Raw genomic sequence first — 19,006 nt, 5'->3', positions numbered from 1 at the left:
AGGGTGTGGTCTCGTGTTGGAAAGGAACTTCTCAGTATCTACCAACATACAGATAAAATGGAATGGAATGATTAACACTATGTTGTAAACTTTTATTACTGACATAATTTCTGACTTACAGAAAAATTATAGAAATAATACAAAGAATTCCCAATCTAGATTCCCATCTAGATCAACTGGATTCTCCAAATATTAACATCTTACTACATCAGTGCTCTCCTCTCTCTATATATTTATTTGTGTTTTAATTTTTTTTTTCAACGTTTATTTTTATTTTTGGGACAGAGAGAGACAGAGCATGAACGGGGGAGGGGCAGAGAGAGAGGGAGACACAGAATCGGAAACAGGCTCCAGGCTCCGAGCCGTCAGCCCAGAGCCCGACGCGGGGCTCGAACTCGCGGACCGCGAGATGGTGACCTGGCTGAAGCCGGACGCTTAACCGACTGCGCCACCCAGGCGCCCCATGTGTTTTATATATATTTTTTTTTTATGACGTCCTTTTACCATAACCACGTATTTGTTTAAGTGTTTCCTAAAGTAAGCAATTCCCTTACATAACCATAGTACAATTATCAAAATCAGGAAATTAACATCGATGCAATGCTATTCTCTAATCCACGGATCTTACTGGACTTTCACCAACCGTCAGGATAATGTCCGTTTCAGCAAAAGAAAATCCAAGATCAGGTGTTTCATCCAATCACCAGGTCTCTTTAGTTTCCTTTCGTCAGAAACAGCTCCTCAGACTTGCTTTGTGTTTCATAACATTGACCTTCTTGACGTTTTTTTCATAGAATGCCCCTTAGTTTTATCTGACACTTCCTCGTGATTAGACTGAGGTGATGCACTTTGGCGTAAACTTTTGTGTTTCTCTTCCCTCTGCCTGAAGCTGGTTTCCTGGCTCTGCAGCTGGTTTCTTCTCCTCCTTTGAGTCTCACTTCAAACATCACCTCCTCCAAGGAGCCTGCCCTGACCACCCTAGGTAAATAGGTCTCTTCTGTTTTCTCTATGACAGCATCATTGCTTATTTCCTTTACAGTACTTCTAGTACCCTGTAACTATGTATACATTTGTTTGCTTGTTTATCATTTGTCTCTTTGTATAAAGTAAGCTCTGTCTGAGCAATGACCTTGCCTGACCTGTTTTTTGCTTTCATCCCAGAGCCTAACACAGCTGGGAATCCAGTAGGGTCCCCAACAAATACTTGATGAACAAATGCATAATGGTCATGTACAAAAAGCAAGTTGCAGAATAAGATATATGATGTTAATTTGATCCCATTTGTGTTGGGGAAAAAAAAAATCATACAATATGGCTACAGATATCAGGGATGCTCTAGAAAGATTCACAGCGAATGGCTAAAAGTGGTCACCTCTGGGGAGACGGATTATGGGGGAGGGGGGACTTTTACTTTTTTACTTTATATAGTTCAGTATTGTTGGATTTTTTTTTTACAACAGACATGCATTATCTTTGCAATAATTTTTTTTTGACGTTTCTTAAAATAAAATGACTCACCCCTCTGGGAAGCATTCCCTAGCCAGGTCTCCCTCCTCCGGCCCCTCCCTGGGAACAGTTCATGATATGCCAGGCAGAACCGGCAGAACCCAGGCATCCTCAAGGTCAGGGGCTTCCAACCTTCTCTCCTAAGCGCTCTCCTGCCCCACTCTCCACAGGTGCTGTAGCTGAATAAGCAAATGGCTACATGAGCAGGATTCTGGACCCAGGGCCAGTGCACCAGACCCATTCCTTGGAACGTTCTGGACCGCTCACATCTCCAGAGTGCACACACACACCCCCGCCCCCTCCTCTTTCTTCTGCCTGGCAAACTCCTCCTTGCCCTTCAGGACCCAGTTCAAACACCACCTCCTCTGGGAAGTCCTCCCAAACTCCCACCTGTTGCTGCTTCCTTGGCTCTTCCTGCTAGAGCAGGTACTGGGTTGAAACCTTGTATCAGTGTTCCCGTTTGGAGTTCCTTGAGGCCAGAACCCACCCCTGTGCATCCCTGAATCCCAAGGGTCCAGCACAACGTAGGGGGTCTCAGGTCTTCAGCCAGCGTCCATGAAACCGTCACAGGTGGCATATCAGCTTAAAGGGAGGGTAAGACCTCAGACCCTTCACAGGGTCCACGCTATGGCCAGCACAGTCCCCAGCACATAGTAGGTGCACCTCCAGGGTCAGGACAGTGGCCAACAGATAGCAGGTACTCCGTAAGTATCATCCATGGAAGGAGCAAGTGTGTTTTGGTTAAGGATGATTAGCACATCCTGAAAGGGATGGGGAGTGAAAGTCACCCTGGAAAGCAGGCTTGAAATTCTCCTATTTCCAGAGCAAGGTGAAGTCCCCTTGTGGAAGAAGCTTCTCCCCCCTCTCATTCCCAGGGAGATCTGTATCCACCCTTGTCCCTCTTGGGAGACAGGTTCCCAGGGGTCCTAAGCGCCTCTGCGCCTTCCTCCTGGTTCTGCCAGTAAGGCAACGTTCTGACTGCTCCTTCTCAAGGCCAAGTCTCAGGCTCGTGTCTGCAGCAAGCAGCTGAGGATGAGGGGCTACCAGCCCCTGGGACGAAGCAGGCTTCCGCAGATTCTTCAAACTCAGTGTGCCTCTACTGGTGCCTGTGCCACCCCCCTCCCCGCTTCCTTTGGGCTCTTTCTCCAGCCCTTCTCCCCGGTGACTCCCCCCCACACCCCAACCTGCTCTTTCTACCACCCGTCTCCTCCTCCCTTCGTCCAACCAGCAACTAACGGGAAAGGAACCAACAAAATCATTCACCCTTAGGTATCCAGTTCCGATAACGTTCTCAGAGTAACCTCGTCCTGGAGTAATTAACACATTAAAGGCAGGCCAGGGGGTCACGCCACTGTCTCCCAATGTGTCAAAAGTGCCACAAGTGGTCCCCCAGGTGCTTTTCCGGGGGGGCGCAGGGAAATGAACACAGCATCAAGTAGCACCGAAGTTACTGCTTCCAGAATTCTCTTCGTGTCTTCTGGTCAGCTCAAGGACAGAGTATCAAAGTCGGTGCTAGTCTTCTCTTTAACACTGGCCAATCTCCCTCTCAGGCAAGAAGAGATCAGGTCTCAGGCTCTCTGAACCCATGCCAAGCTCATGTCTCCGGCCTGACCTTAATAAAAATGATTTCACTTTCCTTATACGTATTTTATAGGAATCTGCTGAGGGCAGGTCCTACTGGTTTTCCACTAACGGCAGTGACACAATCGCCCTTCTTAAATAACTTTATGTTGAAAAAGTGAGTGAAAGACCAAAAGGTAAGCAAGTAACAATTCAAGTAAACAATAATTCAAGTAGTAACCGTGTCATAAGTCACGGACGTGGCAGAAACTGCCAGGTTAGGAAACATGCCACAATTTGGGGGATGGTGTCCCTGACCCTGGGATTGGAGGGCACGCTCCGGGCCTCCCCGCTCTGTCCCACCCTAGCCCTCAGCCACATTCAGACCCACCTGGTACCTCCTGGTCGCCGAGCGCACATCTTGGCCTGCACAGAAGAGGCTCTGTGCTTGAACAATGAAGATAGAACCACCCACAGTGGATATTCCCTCTTAACCCATTTCACAGAGGAGGTAACTGGGATTGGAACCAAGAGACCCAAAGCTACCTCACTCGTGGAGGGCACCGATGAGCCTCTGCCCCCAACATCCAAGAGTGTAATGGCTCCTCTTTGGGACATAGTCTTTTTTTTTTTAATGTTTACTTACTTTTGAGAGAGAGAAACAGAGCACAAGTGGGGGAGGCATAGAGAGAGAGGGAGACACAGAATCCCAAGCAGGCTCCAGGCTCTGAGCTGTCAGCACAGAGCCCGAAATGGGGTTCAAACCCACAAACTGAGATCATGACCTGAAGTCAGACGCTTAACTGATTGAGCCACCCGGGCGCCCCTGGGACACGGTCTTGAAATCCTATCCTGCCCCTGATCCCCTGAGTTTCTCCCCCAGGGAACTGACCTAGACCACAGTGTCCCAGCCTGGTGTTTAGAGCACCAGGAGTCTCTCTTCCCCGAGAGAGAGCTATCAGGCAAAGCGGCACCCAAGCAGCCTGAATTCCTCCCTCCCCATGGAGGCAGAACAGAACTCCCTCAGAGCAAACAGGCCAAAAGTCAATCCACCATATGATCAATTCTCCAAGGAACCCATTGACCAAATTATCAAGAAATCTGATGTCTTAGAGCAGAGGCTGACCAACGACAACTCACAAATCAAATCCGACCCATGGCTGATTTTCCTACAGCCCACGAGCTAAGAATGGTTTTAACATTTTTTTAATGTTTGTTTATTTACTTGGGGTGGGGGTGGGGGTGGGGCAGGGGCAGAGAGAGAAGGAGAGAGAGAATCCCAAGCAGGCCATCAGTGGCAGAGCCCCCCGTGGGGCTCGATCCCGCGAACCACGAGATAATGACCTGAGCAGAAATCAAGAGTCAGATGCTTAACCGACTGAGCCACCCAGGCGCCCCCGTTTTAACATTTTTTCATATTGACTGGGGAGGGGGGTGGGAATCAAAAGGAGAATGTTTCATGACAACACACACAAATTAAATGAAATTCTATTGCCATGTCTGTAAGGAAAGTTTCAACGGGACAAAACCGCGCCTATTCGCTACACGCTGTCCAGGATGCTTTCCCCCCAAAGACAGCAGACCTGAGTTGTTACAGACCCACCACTCTCTTCACCGCGCGGGGCCACTCAGGGCACAACAAATCACAGCCACACAGCTGTTAACGTGAAGCGTGCGTATCGCCACGGTGCATCCTGTTTTTTTAACCGATCCTCGATACTTGTGTCAAAACAGGGAGGCACGGAGACTTCAAATGTCGCAATTTTTTTTTTTTTAATTGTGGTAGAATCCACCCAATGTGAAATTTACCATCTTAACCATTTTTTTCTTTTTTTTTTCCTTTCTATAATTTATTTATTTTTTATCATTTACATCCAAGTTAGTTAGCCCACGGTGCAACAATGATTTCAGGAGTAGCTTCCTTAGTGCCCCTTCCCCATTTAGCCCATCCCCCCTCCTACAAGCCCTCCAGTAACCCTGTTTGTTCTCCATATTGATGAGTCTCTTCTGTTTTGTCCCCCTCCCTGTTTTTATATTATTTTTGCTTCCCTTCCATTATGTTCATCTGTTCTGTGTCGTAAAGTCCTCATATGAGTGAATCATATGATATTTGGCTTTCTCTGACTAATTTCACTTAGCATCATAGCCTCCAGTTCCATCCACGTAATTGCAAATGGCAAGATTTCATTCTTTTTGATGGCCGAGTAATACTCCATTGTGTATCTATACCACATCTTCTTTATCCATTCATCCATCGATGGACATTTGGGCTCCTTCCACACTTTGGCTATTATCGATAGCACTTCTAGAAACATGGGGGTGCATGTGTCCCTTCGAAACAGCCCACCTGCATCCCTTGGACAAATGCCCAAGAGTGCGATCTGCTGGGTCGTAGGGTATTAACCATTTTCAAAGTGTAGGGTTCAGTGGCACTATTCACACTGTTGTGCAACCAGCACCTCCACCCATCTCCAGAACTTTCCATCCTGCAAAACTGAAACTCTGCACCCATTAAACGCTAACCCTCGCACCCCGTTGCCTCCTCCCCTCCCCCAGCCCCCGGCCGTCACCACTCTACTTCTGACTCTATGGATCGGACTACTCGAGGGACCTTGTACAACTGGAATCATACAGTATTTGTCCTTCTGTGACTGGCTTATGTCACCTAGACTAATGTCCTCCAGGTCCATCCATGCTGTAGCAGATGTCGGAATTTCCTTCCTTTTTAAAAGGCTGAATAATGTTCCGTCATATGCATTTACTACAGTATGTTCTGATGGTCAAATATCACACTTTTAAGGCACAGGGGAGTGTGTATCATTTTGTTATCGAATTCGATGGCAAAGCGTTATACTTAGTACACGACGACACTATACCCGTGCTAAAAGAAAACAATACATATCTTGGTCTGAAAAGCCTAAAATATTTACTAGCTGGCGGTCTATGGAAAAGGTTGGCCCACCCCCATTTTGGGCTTATCCTGGTTTCACAGCAGCCATGGGGCTGGACTGCAAATCTGACTTCACTGCACGCCAATGTCGGTATGGTTCCCATCTCAAATACAAGCTCAAATGCTCAACCTTCCTCTGTAACTTTGTGTGGACTTCCCCCGCCCTTTCCCCCTAATTGTGCCAACGCACACCATCCCTAACCCCTGCACCTGGCCCAGAACCACCCCAGCTCTTGTCCTTTCTCGCCCAAACATTCAGTCATTCTGTAAACATTTCCTGATTCCGCTTCTGTACCCAGCCCTTAGGGGGTCGGTGCGTATATAACAGACTTGTGCCTGCCTCCCCCGCCCACATGCTCAGCGTCTTCCTGGGGTTAATCATAGAATCTGCAAATCACGGGATCTAAGATGCAAAGGGATCCCCAGCAGGTGCGAATTATAGAATCTCTGAGTTACTAAGCTCTTGCTTTAGTAGAAGCTTGGATGGAAGAAACGCGTGACCTTAGACCATTAAAACGTCAGGATCAGGGACTCGTAGGACACGACTTGTTCAAAATAACAAACACGAAAATGTTAAAATGGTGGACTCATTTAACCTAGGTGCATGAGAGCCACAGAGTTTTGGGACAGTGGAAGAATAGCACAGTGTTCTAGGTGGAAGGGACCTTCCAGATGGTCCTAGATGGTTCTAGATGGTCAGGACCCACTTCTTCCCTGGGACATGACTCCCTTCCTGACCCCAGCAGCCTTCCTCCCTCTGCCTGATCTCAGTCCCAGGGTCTCACTGGTCATGCTGTGAGCCCCCGCAACCCACCCTGCTTACCACCCACCCCTCCACGCCCTCTCCAAAGACACCCACAGAGGTCCGTGTCTTCAAGCCTGGCTCGCACGGTGTCCTCTGCCCGGCTCATCCTCCCCCCTCTCCTCACCTCCCTATCCCTACCTGTTGACAGGCCAGCCACTTGTCAAGGGCCCCCCCAAATGTCCCCTCCACCAGGATACGCCCCTTCGTTCCCCTGCGCACAGGTCACAGCCTCTCCAACCTCAAGTTTACCTCAAGCCTGAAGGTCACTGTCATTCTGAGAGCCTCAGTCTCAACAACTGCAAAATGGAAAGAATAAAAGTACCCGCTCCCGGCAGGGTTGCAGTGGGAACAAAATTGGAGAAAGCAGAAACGTTAGCATAACATTAGCTGGGACACTCTGGCTCCAGAGCCCCCCCTGAGCCCTGCAGCCTCGCAGCCCACAGCCTCCCGAGGCAAATGCAGAACCAGTTGAACGCGGTGTTGAACCTGAGCCCAGGAAGAAGGGGAGTGTGCACCTGGCAGGGAGGTGCCCATCCAGGAAGACTCCCTGAAAGGAGATGGATTGCCCTTGCCAGAAAGCATTTAGGGGATGATTGATGAGGGTCAAGCATGGGTGAGGCCAGCACATGATTTCACCCAGCACTGGAGTGAATGACAGGTCAGAGGGAGGGGCTGGAGTAGGCATGGGGGGGGCCAATCGCCTAGCCTGATGAGGGGTGAAGATTTTAGCTGAGAAGTCACCCCAGGAACAAGGAAAGAAAGAGTGCATTTATTGAGCACTTACTGTGTGCCCGGTGTCATGCTAAGTACTTGACCTGGGCTGGTTTGGTCCTCACCAAGGCGCCCAGCATTGACATTTAATAGAAGAACCAGACGGACCTGCATTTAAATCCCAGCTACTCCGCGGTGATGTGATCTTGGGCGGGTCCTGTCCTCTCTCTGAGCCTCAGTTTCCTCATCTGCAACACAGGGATGATAATATTAGACTATCCTAAGTAACTTTGTCAACATTTGACTCTTTCTGATCTGTAAAATTGCCAATTTCAGATGGTTTGACCTAACATCTAATCTGGAAGGTTACCGAGAGGATCAAATAAATTAACCCGTCTAATTTTCCTCGGCCCGGTGACTGGCACACAGTAAACGCTAGCCCATTAACTGTCCTCCTTGTCCTTGCTTGTGTAACAGATGAAAATATTGACGCTCAGAGAGGTTAAGTAACTTGTCCAAGGTCATCCAGCTGGCAGGCAGCAGACGGAAGATTCACACCCAGAGGCAAACACAGCGCCCTGGGCTCTTCCCCCTCTGGAGCACAGGGCCCTCTGTGGCAGGTGAGACAGGGAGCAAGGCCTGAATGTGTGCAGGTCAGGCCTTCTTTCCACAGCTGCAGGCCAGATCCCGAGTGCTGGGGCCCGAGTTACCCCAGTTCCCTTAACCGTCTACTGGATCCTCCACCCCCTGCCCTCTCCCTCCCTGCGGGAGGGTGGGGGGTGGGGGGTGGAGAATAATGTGCCATCAGCTTGGCGGGTGCCCTGGGACAGCAGGGGAGTAGGGGCTGGGATCAAGAGATCCCAGCAGGCAGCGCAGGGATGTAGGGTGAGTTAGGGTCACAGCCAAAGCCTGTTACAAGCATTTACACAGACTCACCTTCCTTTCCTCGCACAAAGAACGTGACTGCTGGGCCGAGGGGAGACGCGGAGAGGGAGGGCGGGCGTGTGCAGGTGGCGAGGCGGGGTTACACCTGTGTGCGGACCAGCGCATGCGCGAGCCTCTGTGCCTGGGAAGGGTGGTGGAGGGGCGTGTTTCACGTGTGGATCTACGGGTAGTCGCAGAGGTGTGGAGGGCGCAGAGGCCACAACAGGCCTATTAGTAGAGCGTCTGGAGCCCGGCTTCCGCAGAAGAAAGCTCGAGACTGAACCCTGCCCCTGCCCCTTGCTAGCCATATGACCTTGGGCAAGTTACTGCCAATAAAACCAACAAACGCAGACTTAGCGGGAAGCGGCTCTGTTCATACAGATCATTTCTGGGGAGGAAGGGACGATTTCAGTGGGGGTGGGGAGGCTCTGACCCTGTAAGAGGCAGGCAAAGGAGGCGTTTCTTTCATAGAAGTAACAGAGGCGAGGGGCGCCTGGGTGGCGCAGTCGGTTAGGCGTCCGACTTCAGCCAGGTCACGATCTCGCGGTCCGTGAGTTCGAGCCCCACATCAGGCTCTGGGCTGATGGCTCAGAGCCTGGAGCCTGTTTCCGATTCTGTGTCTCCCTCTCTCTCTGCCCCTCCCCCGTTCATGCTCTGTCTCTGTCTGTCCCAAAAATAAATAAACGTTGAAAAAAAAAATTAAAAAAAAAAAAAAAAAAAAAGAAGTAACAGAGGCGAGATGAACCAGGTATGGGGAAGTGGGAGGAAAGGTGGGTGATGGGAAGGTAGACCAGTTGCGCCCCAAGGCTAGACTGTTTCCAGGGGCAGGGGCTGTAGCTCGCCCGTGCTGACCGTGGGCCGGAGTGTAGGGAGAAGGAAAGTAGATTGGTTAATAAGCACCTTGTTCTGATCGATCAGCGCAGACAAGCAGTCCCGCTCATCATTTGTCCCGTAAAGAATGGGAGTTTGGGGCGCCTGGGTGGCGCAGTCGGTTAGGCGTCCGACTTCAGCCAGGTCACGATCTCGCGGTCCGTGAGTTCGAGCCCCACATCAGGCTCTGGGCTGATGGCTCAGAGCCTGGAGCCTGTTTCTGATTCTGTGTCTCCCTCTCTCTCTGCCCCTCCCCCGTTCATGCTCTGTCTCTGTCTGTCCCAAAAATAAATAAACGTTGAAAAAAAAAAAAATTAAAAAAAAAAGAATGGGAGTTTGGCTCAACACCCAAAAACCAAATAACCCAGTTAAGAAATGGGCAGAAAACATGAACAGACACTTTTCCGAAGAACACATCCAGAGGGCCAACCAGCACATGAAAAGATGCTCCACATCGCTCACCATCAGGGAAATACAAATCAAAACCACGATGAGATACCACCTCCCACCTGCCAGAATGGCTAAAATTAACAACCCAGGAAACAACAGGTGTTGGTGAGGCTGCGGAGAAAGGAGAACGCTTTTTCCCTGTTGGTGGGAACGCGAACTGGTGCAGCCGCTTTGGAGAACGGTATGGAAGTTCATCAAAAAACTAAAAACAGAACTGCCCTATGGCCCAGAAAGTGCACTATTAGGCAGTTACCCAGAGGATACAAAAACACAGATGTGAAGCAGCACATGCACCCCAATGTTTAATAGGGGTGCTTTCAACAATAGCCAAATTACGGGAAGAGCCCAAATGTCCATCAACTGACACGTGGATAAAGAAGATGTGGCGTATACACCACGGAAAACTACCTGGCGATCAAAAAGAACGAAATCTTGCCATGTGCCACGACGTGGATGGAGCCAGAGTGTATTCTGCTAAGCGAAGTAAGTCAGAGAAAGACAAATAGCCATATGATTTCACTCGTGTGTGGAATCGAGGAAACAAAACAGATGAACATATGGAGGGGGGAAGAGGAGAGAGGGAAACAAACCACAAGAGACCCTTAAGGGTAGAGAACAAAGGGTAGAGGGTTGATGGAGGGAGGTTGGGGGGGAGGGGCTAGATGGGCGATGGGTACTGAGGAGGGCACCTGTTGTGGTGGGCACTGGGTGTCGTATGTAAGTGACGAAGCACTGAATTCTCCTAGAACCAATGTTGCGCTGTATGTTAACTAACTAAAATCTAAATTTAAAAAAAAAAAAAAATGAGAGTTTGGAAGATGTGTTCTGGCCTTACCCTAGGGAAGCCAGGGGACATCCGTGAGTCTTAGCTGAGTCATGTGGGTAAGGGGAGTTCTCTGTAGTAAGCCATTTTCTGGAGCACAAGGGCGGCGGGTTTCTTAACGTTTCACTGCTGTCAGGCCCACAGGGCTCAGATGGATTCACCAGTGTCATCGCTGAATCCTTGTGCCTCAGTTGCCTTTTCAGTAGAGTGAGATGATAGGAGCACCCACGCGGTAAGCTCGTGGAGAGCACTCAGTGGGTTCATACCTATAAAGAGCTTAGAGAGGGGCTCGGTGCTTAATTCTGTTGGTCTGTGGGGACAAGGTCTCCGCCCTCCCCTTTCAGGAAATGGTTACTAAGCCTTCTAATCCCCATGCCAGGCGCCGGGCACAGAGACGAAGGAGAGGGCCCTGAAGGCCAGGAGCTCACTGCCAGGGACGGGGGCAGACTTCCCAGCCCCTCGCAGCCATGCCCTCCGACAGGGGGCTGGAGCCCAGGGAGGCTTCTGGGAAGCTGACACTTACAGGGCCCATGGGATTGAAGCAGGATAAGCTTACGCGTGCGTTTGAGCGCCTATGTGCGGGTCTGGGCCGGAATGTGAGGTCAGCACATCTGTGCACACGGAATCTGGCTCATGGGGGCAGAGGTGAAGCTTCGACCCCTCCCTGGCCAGAGTGAGGGTGGCACCATGCAGCCCAGCCCCGCGTGGGGGCCCCAGGGCCCCTCCTTGGAGCCCTCAAGGACTCGTGAGGGCAGGAAGGTCACCACCAGGCCCAGGAGGGCACATTCCTGCAGGACACATGTGGGACTCCTGTTTCCTTCTCAGGCACACGTGGTGGGCAGTGGGAAGGTAACAAGTGGGACTGGTGAGTGGCTCACCCCTCCGCGGGGCTCAGGATGCACTCGGCTTTGCTGTGGGTGGCCATCTCCTGGCCTCAGGTCAATGGAGCAGATGCGACGCCAGGGTTCAGAGGCGCCTCCGAGGCTCATGGCCCAGGCTCCCCCGCTGGTCCCAACCATGAGGAACAGCAGGAAACACTGACAGACCGAGCTTCAAATTCCATTAGAAGACGCAGAACCAACACACCCAAAAAATTTGTCTAGAATGAACCCAGCCAGGCCCAGGTGGCCCCAAGAAGAAAACCTGGTGTTGAACTCAGCCTGGGGGCTCATTGTGATTTCTCAAGAGATCACCAAGGGTGACCTCCCAGAAAAGGGATCCCAGGAATACAGCAGGAAGGAAACAGAGAGACTGGACCCTCATGGGCGTACAGGGTGGGTGGGGAGAGGCTGTAGAACAGACAATTATCAACGCAAACCAGTGAGGTGGGCTTGCCAGATGACTACGGGGTGCCCAGTTAAATTTCAATTTTAGATAAACAACGGATAATTTTCTTTGCGCTGTGCAATATTTGGAACCTGGGATCATTTTTCATTGTTCATCTGAAATTCAAATTTCACTGGGTGTCTTGTGTTTTTATTTGCTTGCATAAGATATTTTTCAGCTGGTGACAAATAATCTGAGGAAAATAAGTGAGAGTGATTGGTGTCATAGACCGTGGGGGGGGAGCGGGGGGGGGGTGAGGGGCACCTTATTTAAATTTTTTTTTTTTAACATTTATTTATTTCTGAGACAGAGAGAGAGACAGAGCATGAACGGGGGAGGGGCAGAGAGAGAGGGAGACACAGAATCGGAAGCAGGCTCCAGGCTCTGAGCCATCAGACCAGAGCCCGACGCGGGGCTCGAACTCACGGACCGCGAGATCGTGACCTGGCTGAAGTCGGACGGTTAACCGACTGCGCCACCCAGGCGCCCCTCGGGGGGCGCCTTCTTTAGCCAGAAGGTTCAGAGAAGCTAAGACAGGAATGAAGAGAAAGCCCCATCTCAGGCTCCGCCCCCACACAGGTTCCTCCCCCCACAACCCCCCAGGCCCATTTCTCCAACTGCATTCAGGTTTCTTTCTTTCTTTCTCTTTTTTAATGTGTATTAAAAGAGAGAGACAGAGAGACAGAGTGGGAGGAGGGGAAGAGAGAGAGGGAGTCAGAGGATCCGAAGCGAGCTCCACGCTAAGAGCTAAGAGCCCGATGCAGGGCTCAAACTCACGAACCTAACCGTGATATCATGCCCGGAGCCGAAGTTGGATGCTTAACCTGACGGAGCCACCCAGGCGCCCTGCATCCGGGTGTTTTAAGCTTCAATTCACTGTCACCGTGAACACCTTAGAATTACCCCCAGGAGCCAGACAAAAGCTGAAAGATTCAGTTGGGTGTTATTTAAATATCTGTAACAGGGTGGCCCCAACAGGAAGTGCTTGAACAGGATTCAGAATAGAATCAAGCAGTTAATCCAGTTGAACCAAAACCCAAACCCAAACACTTAACCTCAAATTTGACTTGAGAAATAGGGAATATACAGGTTGAACCCACAGGAACCAGGCTATGGAGCCACTCCCTTTTCAGGTGATGGGAAATCCTGTTTAAGCGACAATGCATAGGACTCCTGTCCCATCAAGGTCATGGGCAAAAAGCTACATCTACCCCTGAGGTTTCTATGGATAGGAAGAAATCTTAGACGAGATAACCCCAAAACGGTTTGGGAAGTTAACCCCAGAATTTGCTTGGAGTAGCGAAATCATAGCTTTCATGGGCCCACTTTTCTTAAGCTTGGTAAGAATCGAGTGAAAAAAATATTTAAGAGAACCAAACATATGAGCAGGTACATAGTGGTGTTAAGAAAGAATGGGTGCATGTTTAGAATTTTAAGTATTTATAATATTTAAGAGAACATGCTTGATGGGTATAACAGATCAGCCTTAAGTTTCTAATTGAAAATGCACAAATGAATCATTGATTGATTTAGACTTCGGATTTTTAAATTGAAATCTAATCAAGTTTGTCAACAGTATTAGAGTAGTTCTGAGAATCTCAATTCACCATATTTATTAACATAAATTACCAGATTTCTAAGAACCATGTAAGTGCCTGCGAACATTTTGTTTGTCATTAAGGCAAGTGAATGAAGTATTTTAAACAGAAATTGAATACGTTCGATTTACATCTTCCATTTAAAATGTTTAAGCGTGTTTAATTTAACCAAGACTGCAAACAAACATTCATCATTTTTAAGTGATCATTTCAAAAAATTATTTTAAAAGTTGCTCGACTCATGAAAGATTTTTATTCTGAACTCAAACGCTGAGGTGGGATTGTTGAATTTATAACTATAATCAATCGCATGTTAATTTTGGAAAACCAAAGGAGGCTGAATAATCTTCTCCAGGTGGAAAAGCCACTGAAGGGCACCAAAAACTCGTCTTGACATTCAGGTAGCAATAGCTTTGGAAATGAACATCAGGTCACCCGCTCCCGCTTTCCCAGGGACCTGAGGGTCCCCCCACCGCCCAGATGGACTGGCATCCTCGGGCAAGGTCCCGGTCGCTGGACTGCTCCTATCACCTGGCTTCAGCCCTCACGGCTAGTGGCTGTTTCCAGAACTTTCTCACCAGTAACAACAGCAGCTACCATTTTCTGAGCACCTACTATGCGCCAGGGGCTTTAATGTGCTTTATCTCATTTCATCCTTATAACAATCACGTGCAGAGGATACACCTACATTATCGAAACGTAAAGGACACACAGAGAGATAAAGGTGACTCTCGGATTTAAATCCAGGCCCGCCCAACTCCAGGCTGCTGGCTGTGTCTTGCTAGTCCTCCCCTAAGAATGGAATCCAGCTAATTCACTCACTCAGAGCCCGGAGGAGGGGGCCCGTCTATCTTCCCTCTAGGAGCGCTAAGAAGCCGAGGGTTTCTGTGCCAGTGGCGCCCCCTGCTGGACGGTGGGCATATGGCAGAGCTGAGCTTGGCTACACGGAGAGGAGCTCACCTAAGATTTCTGCCCTGCCCCACCCCCACTCCACCCCAGAGGGACAGAAAGGACTCCAGGCTCCAAGATTTCTAGGACCTGCCCCCAGAAGGTTCTTCAACCTCCACGTTGCCTCTAAGTTCAGTCCCACTGTCCCATCAGAGACCTCATCGCCTGCCACCTCTAGCAGGCCTCCCACCTGCTCTCAGGAGTCCCTCCTGCCCACCCTCAGGGGCAGCCAGAGAGATCCTACCTCCCATGGCTCCCCACTGCCCAAAGAATCCATCCCGAAGGTTCTCTGGCTTGGCATTCCAAGGCCCCAGACTGTATTCTTGGCCCTGCCCCTCAAACATCTCCCCACCATTTACCCCCACTCCCAGAGCTTCCACATTCGCTTTTTTTTTTTTTTTTTTTTTAAGTTTTTATTTGAGAGAGAGAGAGCATCAGCATGGGAAGGGCAGAGAGAGACGGAGAGAGAGAGAATCCCAAGCAGGCTCCACGCTCAGTGCAGAGCCCGATCTGGGGCAAACTCCCACGAACCGTGAGATCATGACCTGAGCCGAAACCAAGAGTCAGGGGGCTAACCGACTGAGCCGGCCAGGCGTCCCCACATTCGCCGTTCTTGGCTGTGCTCTGCCTCCTGCCAGGAATGCCCTCCCACAGCCCTGCTCGTCAAACTCTTACCCGTCCTTCAAAGGTGAATTCAAAAGCCACCTCTTCCATAAAGCGTTCCCTTCTTTCCTCAGCTAGAATTAACTTTTCCCTGCTCTGTGAAGCAGGGGCTGTGCGTACCAGCCAGACTTCCAACAGCGCCTGTATCTCTTTGCCTGGCGGAAGGCTTTCTCTGCCGCAGGCCCCAGACCAGGAGTACTGAGGAATTATCCCCACCACCACCACCACCTAGGCACAGCCCTTCACGCGTGATTCAGCTGGAGGCTGAACACCCCAGCTCCCTCACCCCTCTCTAGGATAACTCTTTTTTTTTTTTTAAGTGTATTTATTTATTCTGAGAGAGAGAGAGAGACTGAGAGTGAGCAGGGGAGGGGCAGAGAGAGAGAATCCCAAGCAGGCTCTGCACTGTCAGAACAGAGCCCGATGCGGGGCTCAAACTCACAAACCGTGGGGACACGACCTGAGCTGAAATCAAGAGTCAGACACTTAACCGACTGAGCCACCCAGATGATCCCCCTGGGATAACTCTTGAGTTCATGTTCCACACCGCCTCCGAGAGACCCCAGTGGAATCAAGCCGCGGTTGCCTACAGTGGTAAATTCGGCAATACTCTCTTTCTTGACTCCCTAACCTTTACTGCCTCAATTCCTCCCTCTCCTCCTGCCTCTCAAATAAACAACTTGCACTGAATTTCCGTGGCAGGATCTGCTTCGAGTGAACCCCCCGCCCCCAGGCCCCTGCATTCCCCCCATGGGATTTAGCTGATGCCTTTGCTGTAGCACTGGTCAGCAGAGGCCTTGAGCGATGACCGCGAAAACACAGGCAAGATGACTCGAGCAAACGCCTGGCCCTTGCTGTGTATTATCTCATTTAAACCTCATGAAAACCTGGGAAGTAGGTGCCATCGTTACCCTCATTTCACAGATGAGAAAACCAAGACTCATGTAAAACGATTTGTCCAAGGTCTCATACGCCAGCAGGTGGCAGGGCTGGGATTTAAATCCAGGTGGACTGATGGTGCCTGTAACCACGTGTGGGATATAGCAGGAGTCACGACAACGCCTGCCTCCAGGTGGTTGTGAATGCCCGAGGCGAGTTCTTTTTTTTTTTTAATTTTTTTTAAATGTTTATTTATTTTTTGAGACAGAGAGAGACAGAGCATGAACGGGGGAGGGTCAGAGAGAGGGAGACACAGAATCTGAAGTATGTTCCAGGGTCTGAGTCATCAGCACGGAGCCCGACGCGGGGCTTGAACTCATGGACCGCAAGATCATGACCTGAGCCGAAGTCGGACGCTTAACCGACCAAACCACCCAGGTGCCCCGTGAGTTCTTATAAAAGGGGTTGTGTGTGTGTGCATGCGTGTGCCACCCCTGCTAGGTTGCTCCTAAAGATGGACTGTGTCTTACAGACCTACGCCCCTCCTCCTGCCCAGCCCAGTGATGATGCGTGCTCGGTGATTACTTATTAAGTGCTTATTAGAATGAATCAACACCCAGGCTCACAGGACCAAGGCATTAAGACAACAGGACAGGCGTAAAGGATGAGGCTCAGAGGACCTGGCCCCTGCTACCAGTACCAACAGGCTGTGTGACCTTGGGCAGGTCTCTGTCCCTCTCTGGGCCTCATTTCCTCCTTCTCCGGGCTCCTCTGTCCAAGGAGAGGGTCCCACTCCAAAGGACCCACCACTGACGTCGCACAAATGGAGTGCCTACTGACTCCAACCACCCAATAGGGAGAGGGTCCCAAAAGCTAAGGGAAGGCGCTAAGACAGAGGGAGGCGGCTTCCTGGATCTGGCAGTGACACCAGCGGGTACCCACCGTCCCTCCGGGGAGAAAACCTCCCTGCCCCCGGCTTCTACGATGGGGATTTGGCGCCACCTCGTGGTCATCGCTTCTTCGTCGTCCGAACGGTTTCCTTTCCGTGTATCTTCTTGCCCCGACGCCCTCTGGGAACTCCCGGGACATCCCACCCCGTTCACCAAATATTCAGTATGTGCCGGCACGAAGGCTCAACCCAGAAGAGACAATCATGCGCAAGAGGGCCACGGCCCCTGCGTGACAGAAGAATCTAGGCCAGCACCTCCAGGAGAAACACCCAAGCCACAAATGGACATCCCTTGGGTTCATTTAAAACTTTCCGGTCGTGGGGCGCCTGGGTGGCTCAGTCGGTTGAGCGTCCGGCTTCAGCTCAGGTCACGATCTCGCGGTCCGTGAGTTCGAGCCCCGCGTCGGGCTCTGGGCTGATGGCTCGGAGCCTGCAGCCTGCTTCCGATTCTGTGTCTCCCTCTCTCTCTGCCCCTCCCCCGTTCATGCTCTGTCTCTCTCTGTCCCAAAAATAAATAAACGTTGAAAAAATAAATAAAATAAAAAATAAAACTTTCCAGTCGCTACGTTTCTAAAATCAAAATAAATAGGTGAAGATAATTTTAATCATACGTTTTATTTCATCCAATAGGTACAAAATATCATCGATTCCACGTGGAGTCGATGTTTCAGATTACCTTTTGCTGCACACTAAGTCTCCAAAAATCTGTGTCTTTTCTTTGACCCTTACCGCACATCTCAATTCAGAGGAGCCACATTTCAAACACTCAGTAGCTCTGTGGGCCAGTGGCCGCCTGCCACGTTGAACAGCTCGGCAAAGAGACCGGGGCGGCTTACTCTGGCGCCTTGGCAGCTTTTCAGAGATTTGGCCCGTTACACACATCTTCTGGAGGATTTACCTTCGCACCTCTGTTTTAGGGGTGTCGAGGGGTTTATCCAAGTTTCATCCTCCCATTGAGCTGGGCTTGAATCTTAACGATTAGGGACAGGATGCTGTGTAAGTCATTTTACCCTTTGCAAGGTAAAACGAAGGCAATAAAGAAACTGACCTCTGAGGTTGTAGCGGGGATGGCTGGCAGGCAGTCGATGCTCCAGAGATGGTGACCTCATGAATCGAGGGCTTGGCCCCCTTTGTGGCGCCGTGATGGTTAATTTTATGGGTCAGGGTGGCTGGGCTGTGGCACCCAGTTGCTTAGGCAAACACCAGAATAGATGTCGCTGTCAAGGTATATTTTTTTTAGATGTGATTAACATTTAAATCAGTAGACTGAGGGGGGGCTCAGTCGGTTGAGCGTCCGACCCTTGATTTTGGCTCAGGTCATGATCTTGCAGTTCATGTGCTCTGTGCATAGAGCCTACTTGGGATTCTCTCTCTCTCTCTCTCTCTCTCTCTCTCTCTCTCTCTGCCTCTCCCCTGCTCACATGCACTTTCTCTCTCTCAAAATAAATAAACTTAATAATAATAACAACAATAATAATAAACCAGTAGACTTTGAGAAAAGCAGAGCACCTCCACACTGTGGGTGGGCCTCATTCAATCAGTTGAACACCTTCAGAACAAAGACTGAGGTTCCATCTGCTTGAAGATTGCAACATAGAAATTCTGCCTGGGTTTCCATCCTGCCGATTTCACACTCAAGACAGCAATAGAAATCCTTCCTGAATTTTCAGCCAGCCTGCGGTCCTGCTCCACAAACTTCAGAATAGCCAGCCCCAACAGCAGCACAATAACATGAAGCATTCCTTAAAAAAAATCTCCCTCTCTCTGTACATACACACACACACACACACACACACACACACATTTCCATAGGTGACAGTAGCCCTGGAAAGCGTTCAAGTGTGAGTCTCGCTCTGAATACCTATGATATTAAAGGTAGAATGACTACATTGTTATTTATTGTTCAAGCCACTGTATAAATGTAACAACGTATAAATGTAACATCTCAGCCCTTCCCTTCCTCTGAGTGAAACCGCTTACAGGACCCACGGCTGAGGCAGAAGTGGAATTCATGGCCATCCCAGAGCCCCTCCTTCACTGGCTG

This window comes from Puma concolor, chromosome C1 (assembly GCF_028749965.1).
Source record: "Puma concolor isolate L17-30 chromosome C1, mPumCon1.1.hap2, whole genome shotgun sequence".
Taxonomy (NCBI): domain Eukaryota; kingdom Metazoa; phylum Chordata; class Mammalia; order Carnivora; family Felidae; genus Puma; species Puma concolor.
Note: the sequence above shows the minus strand (reverse complement) of the source record.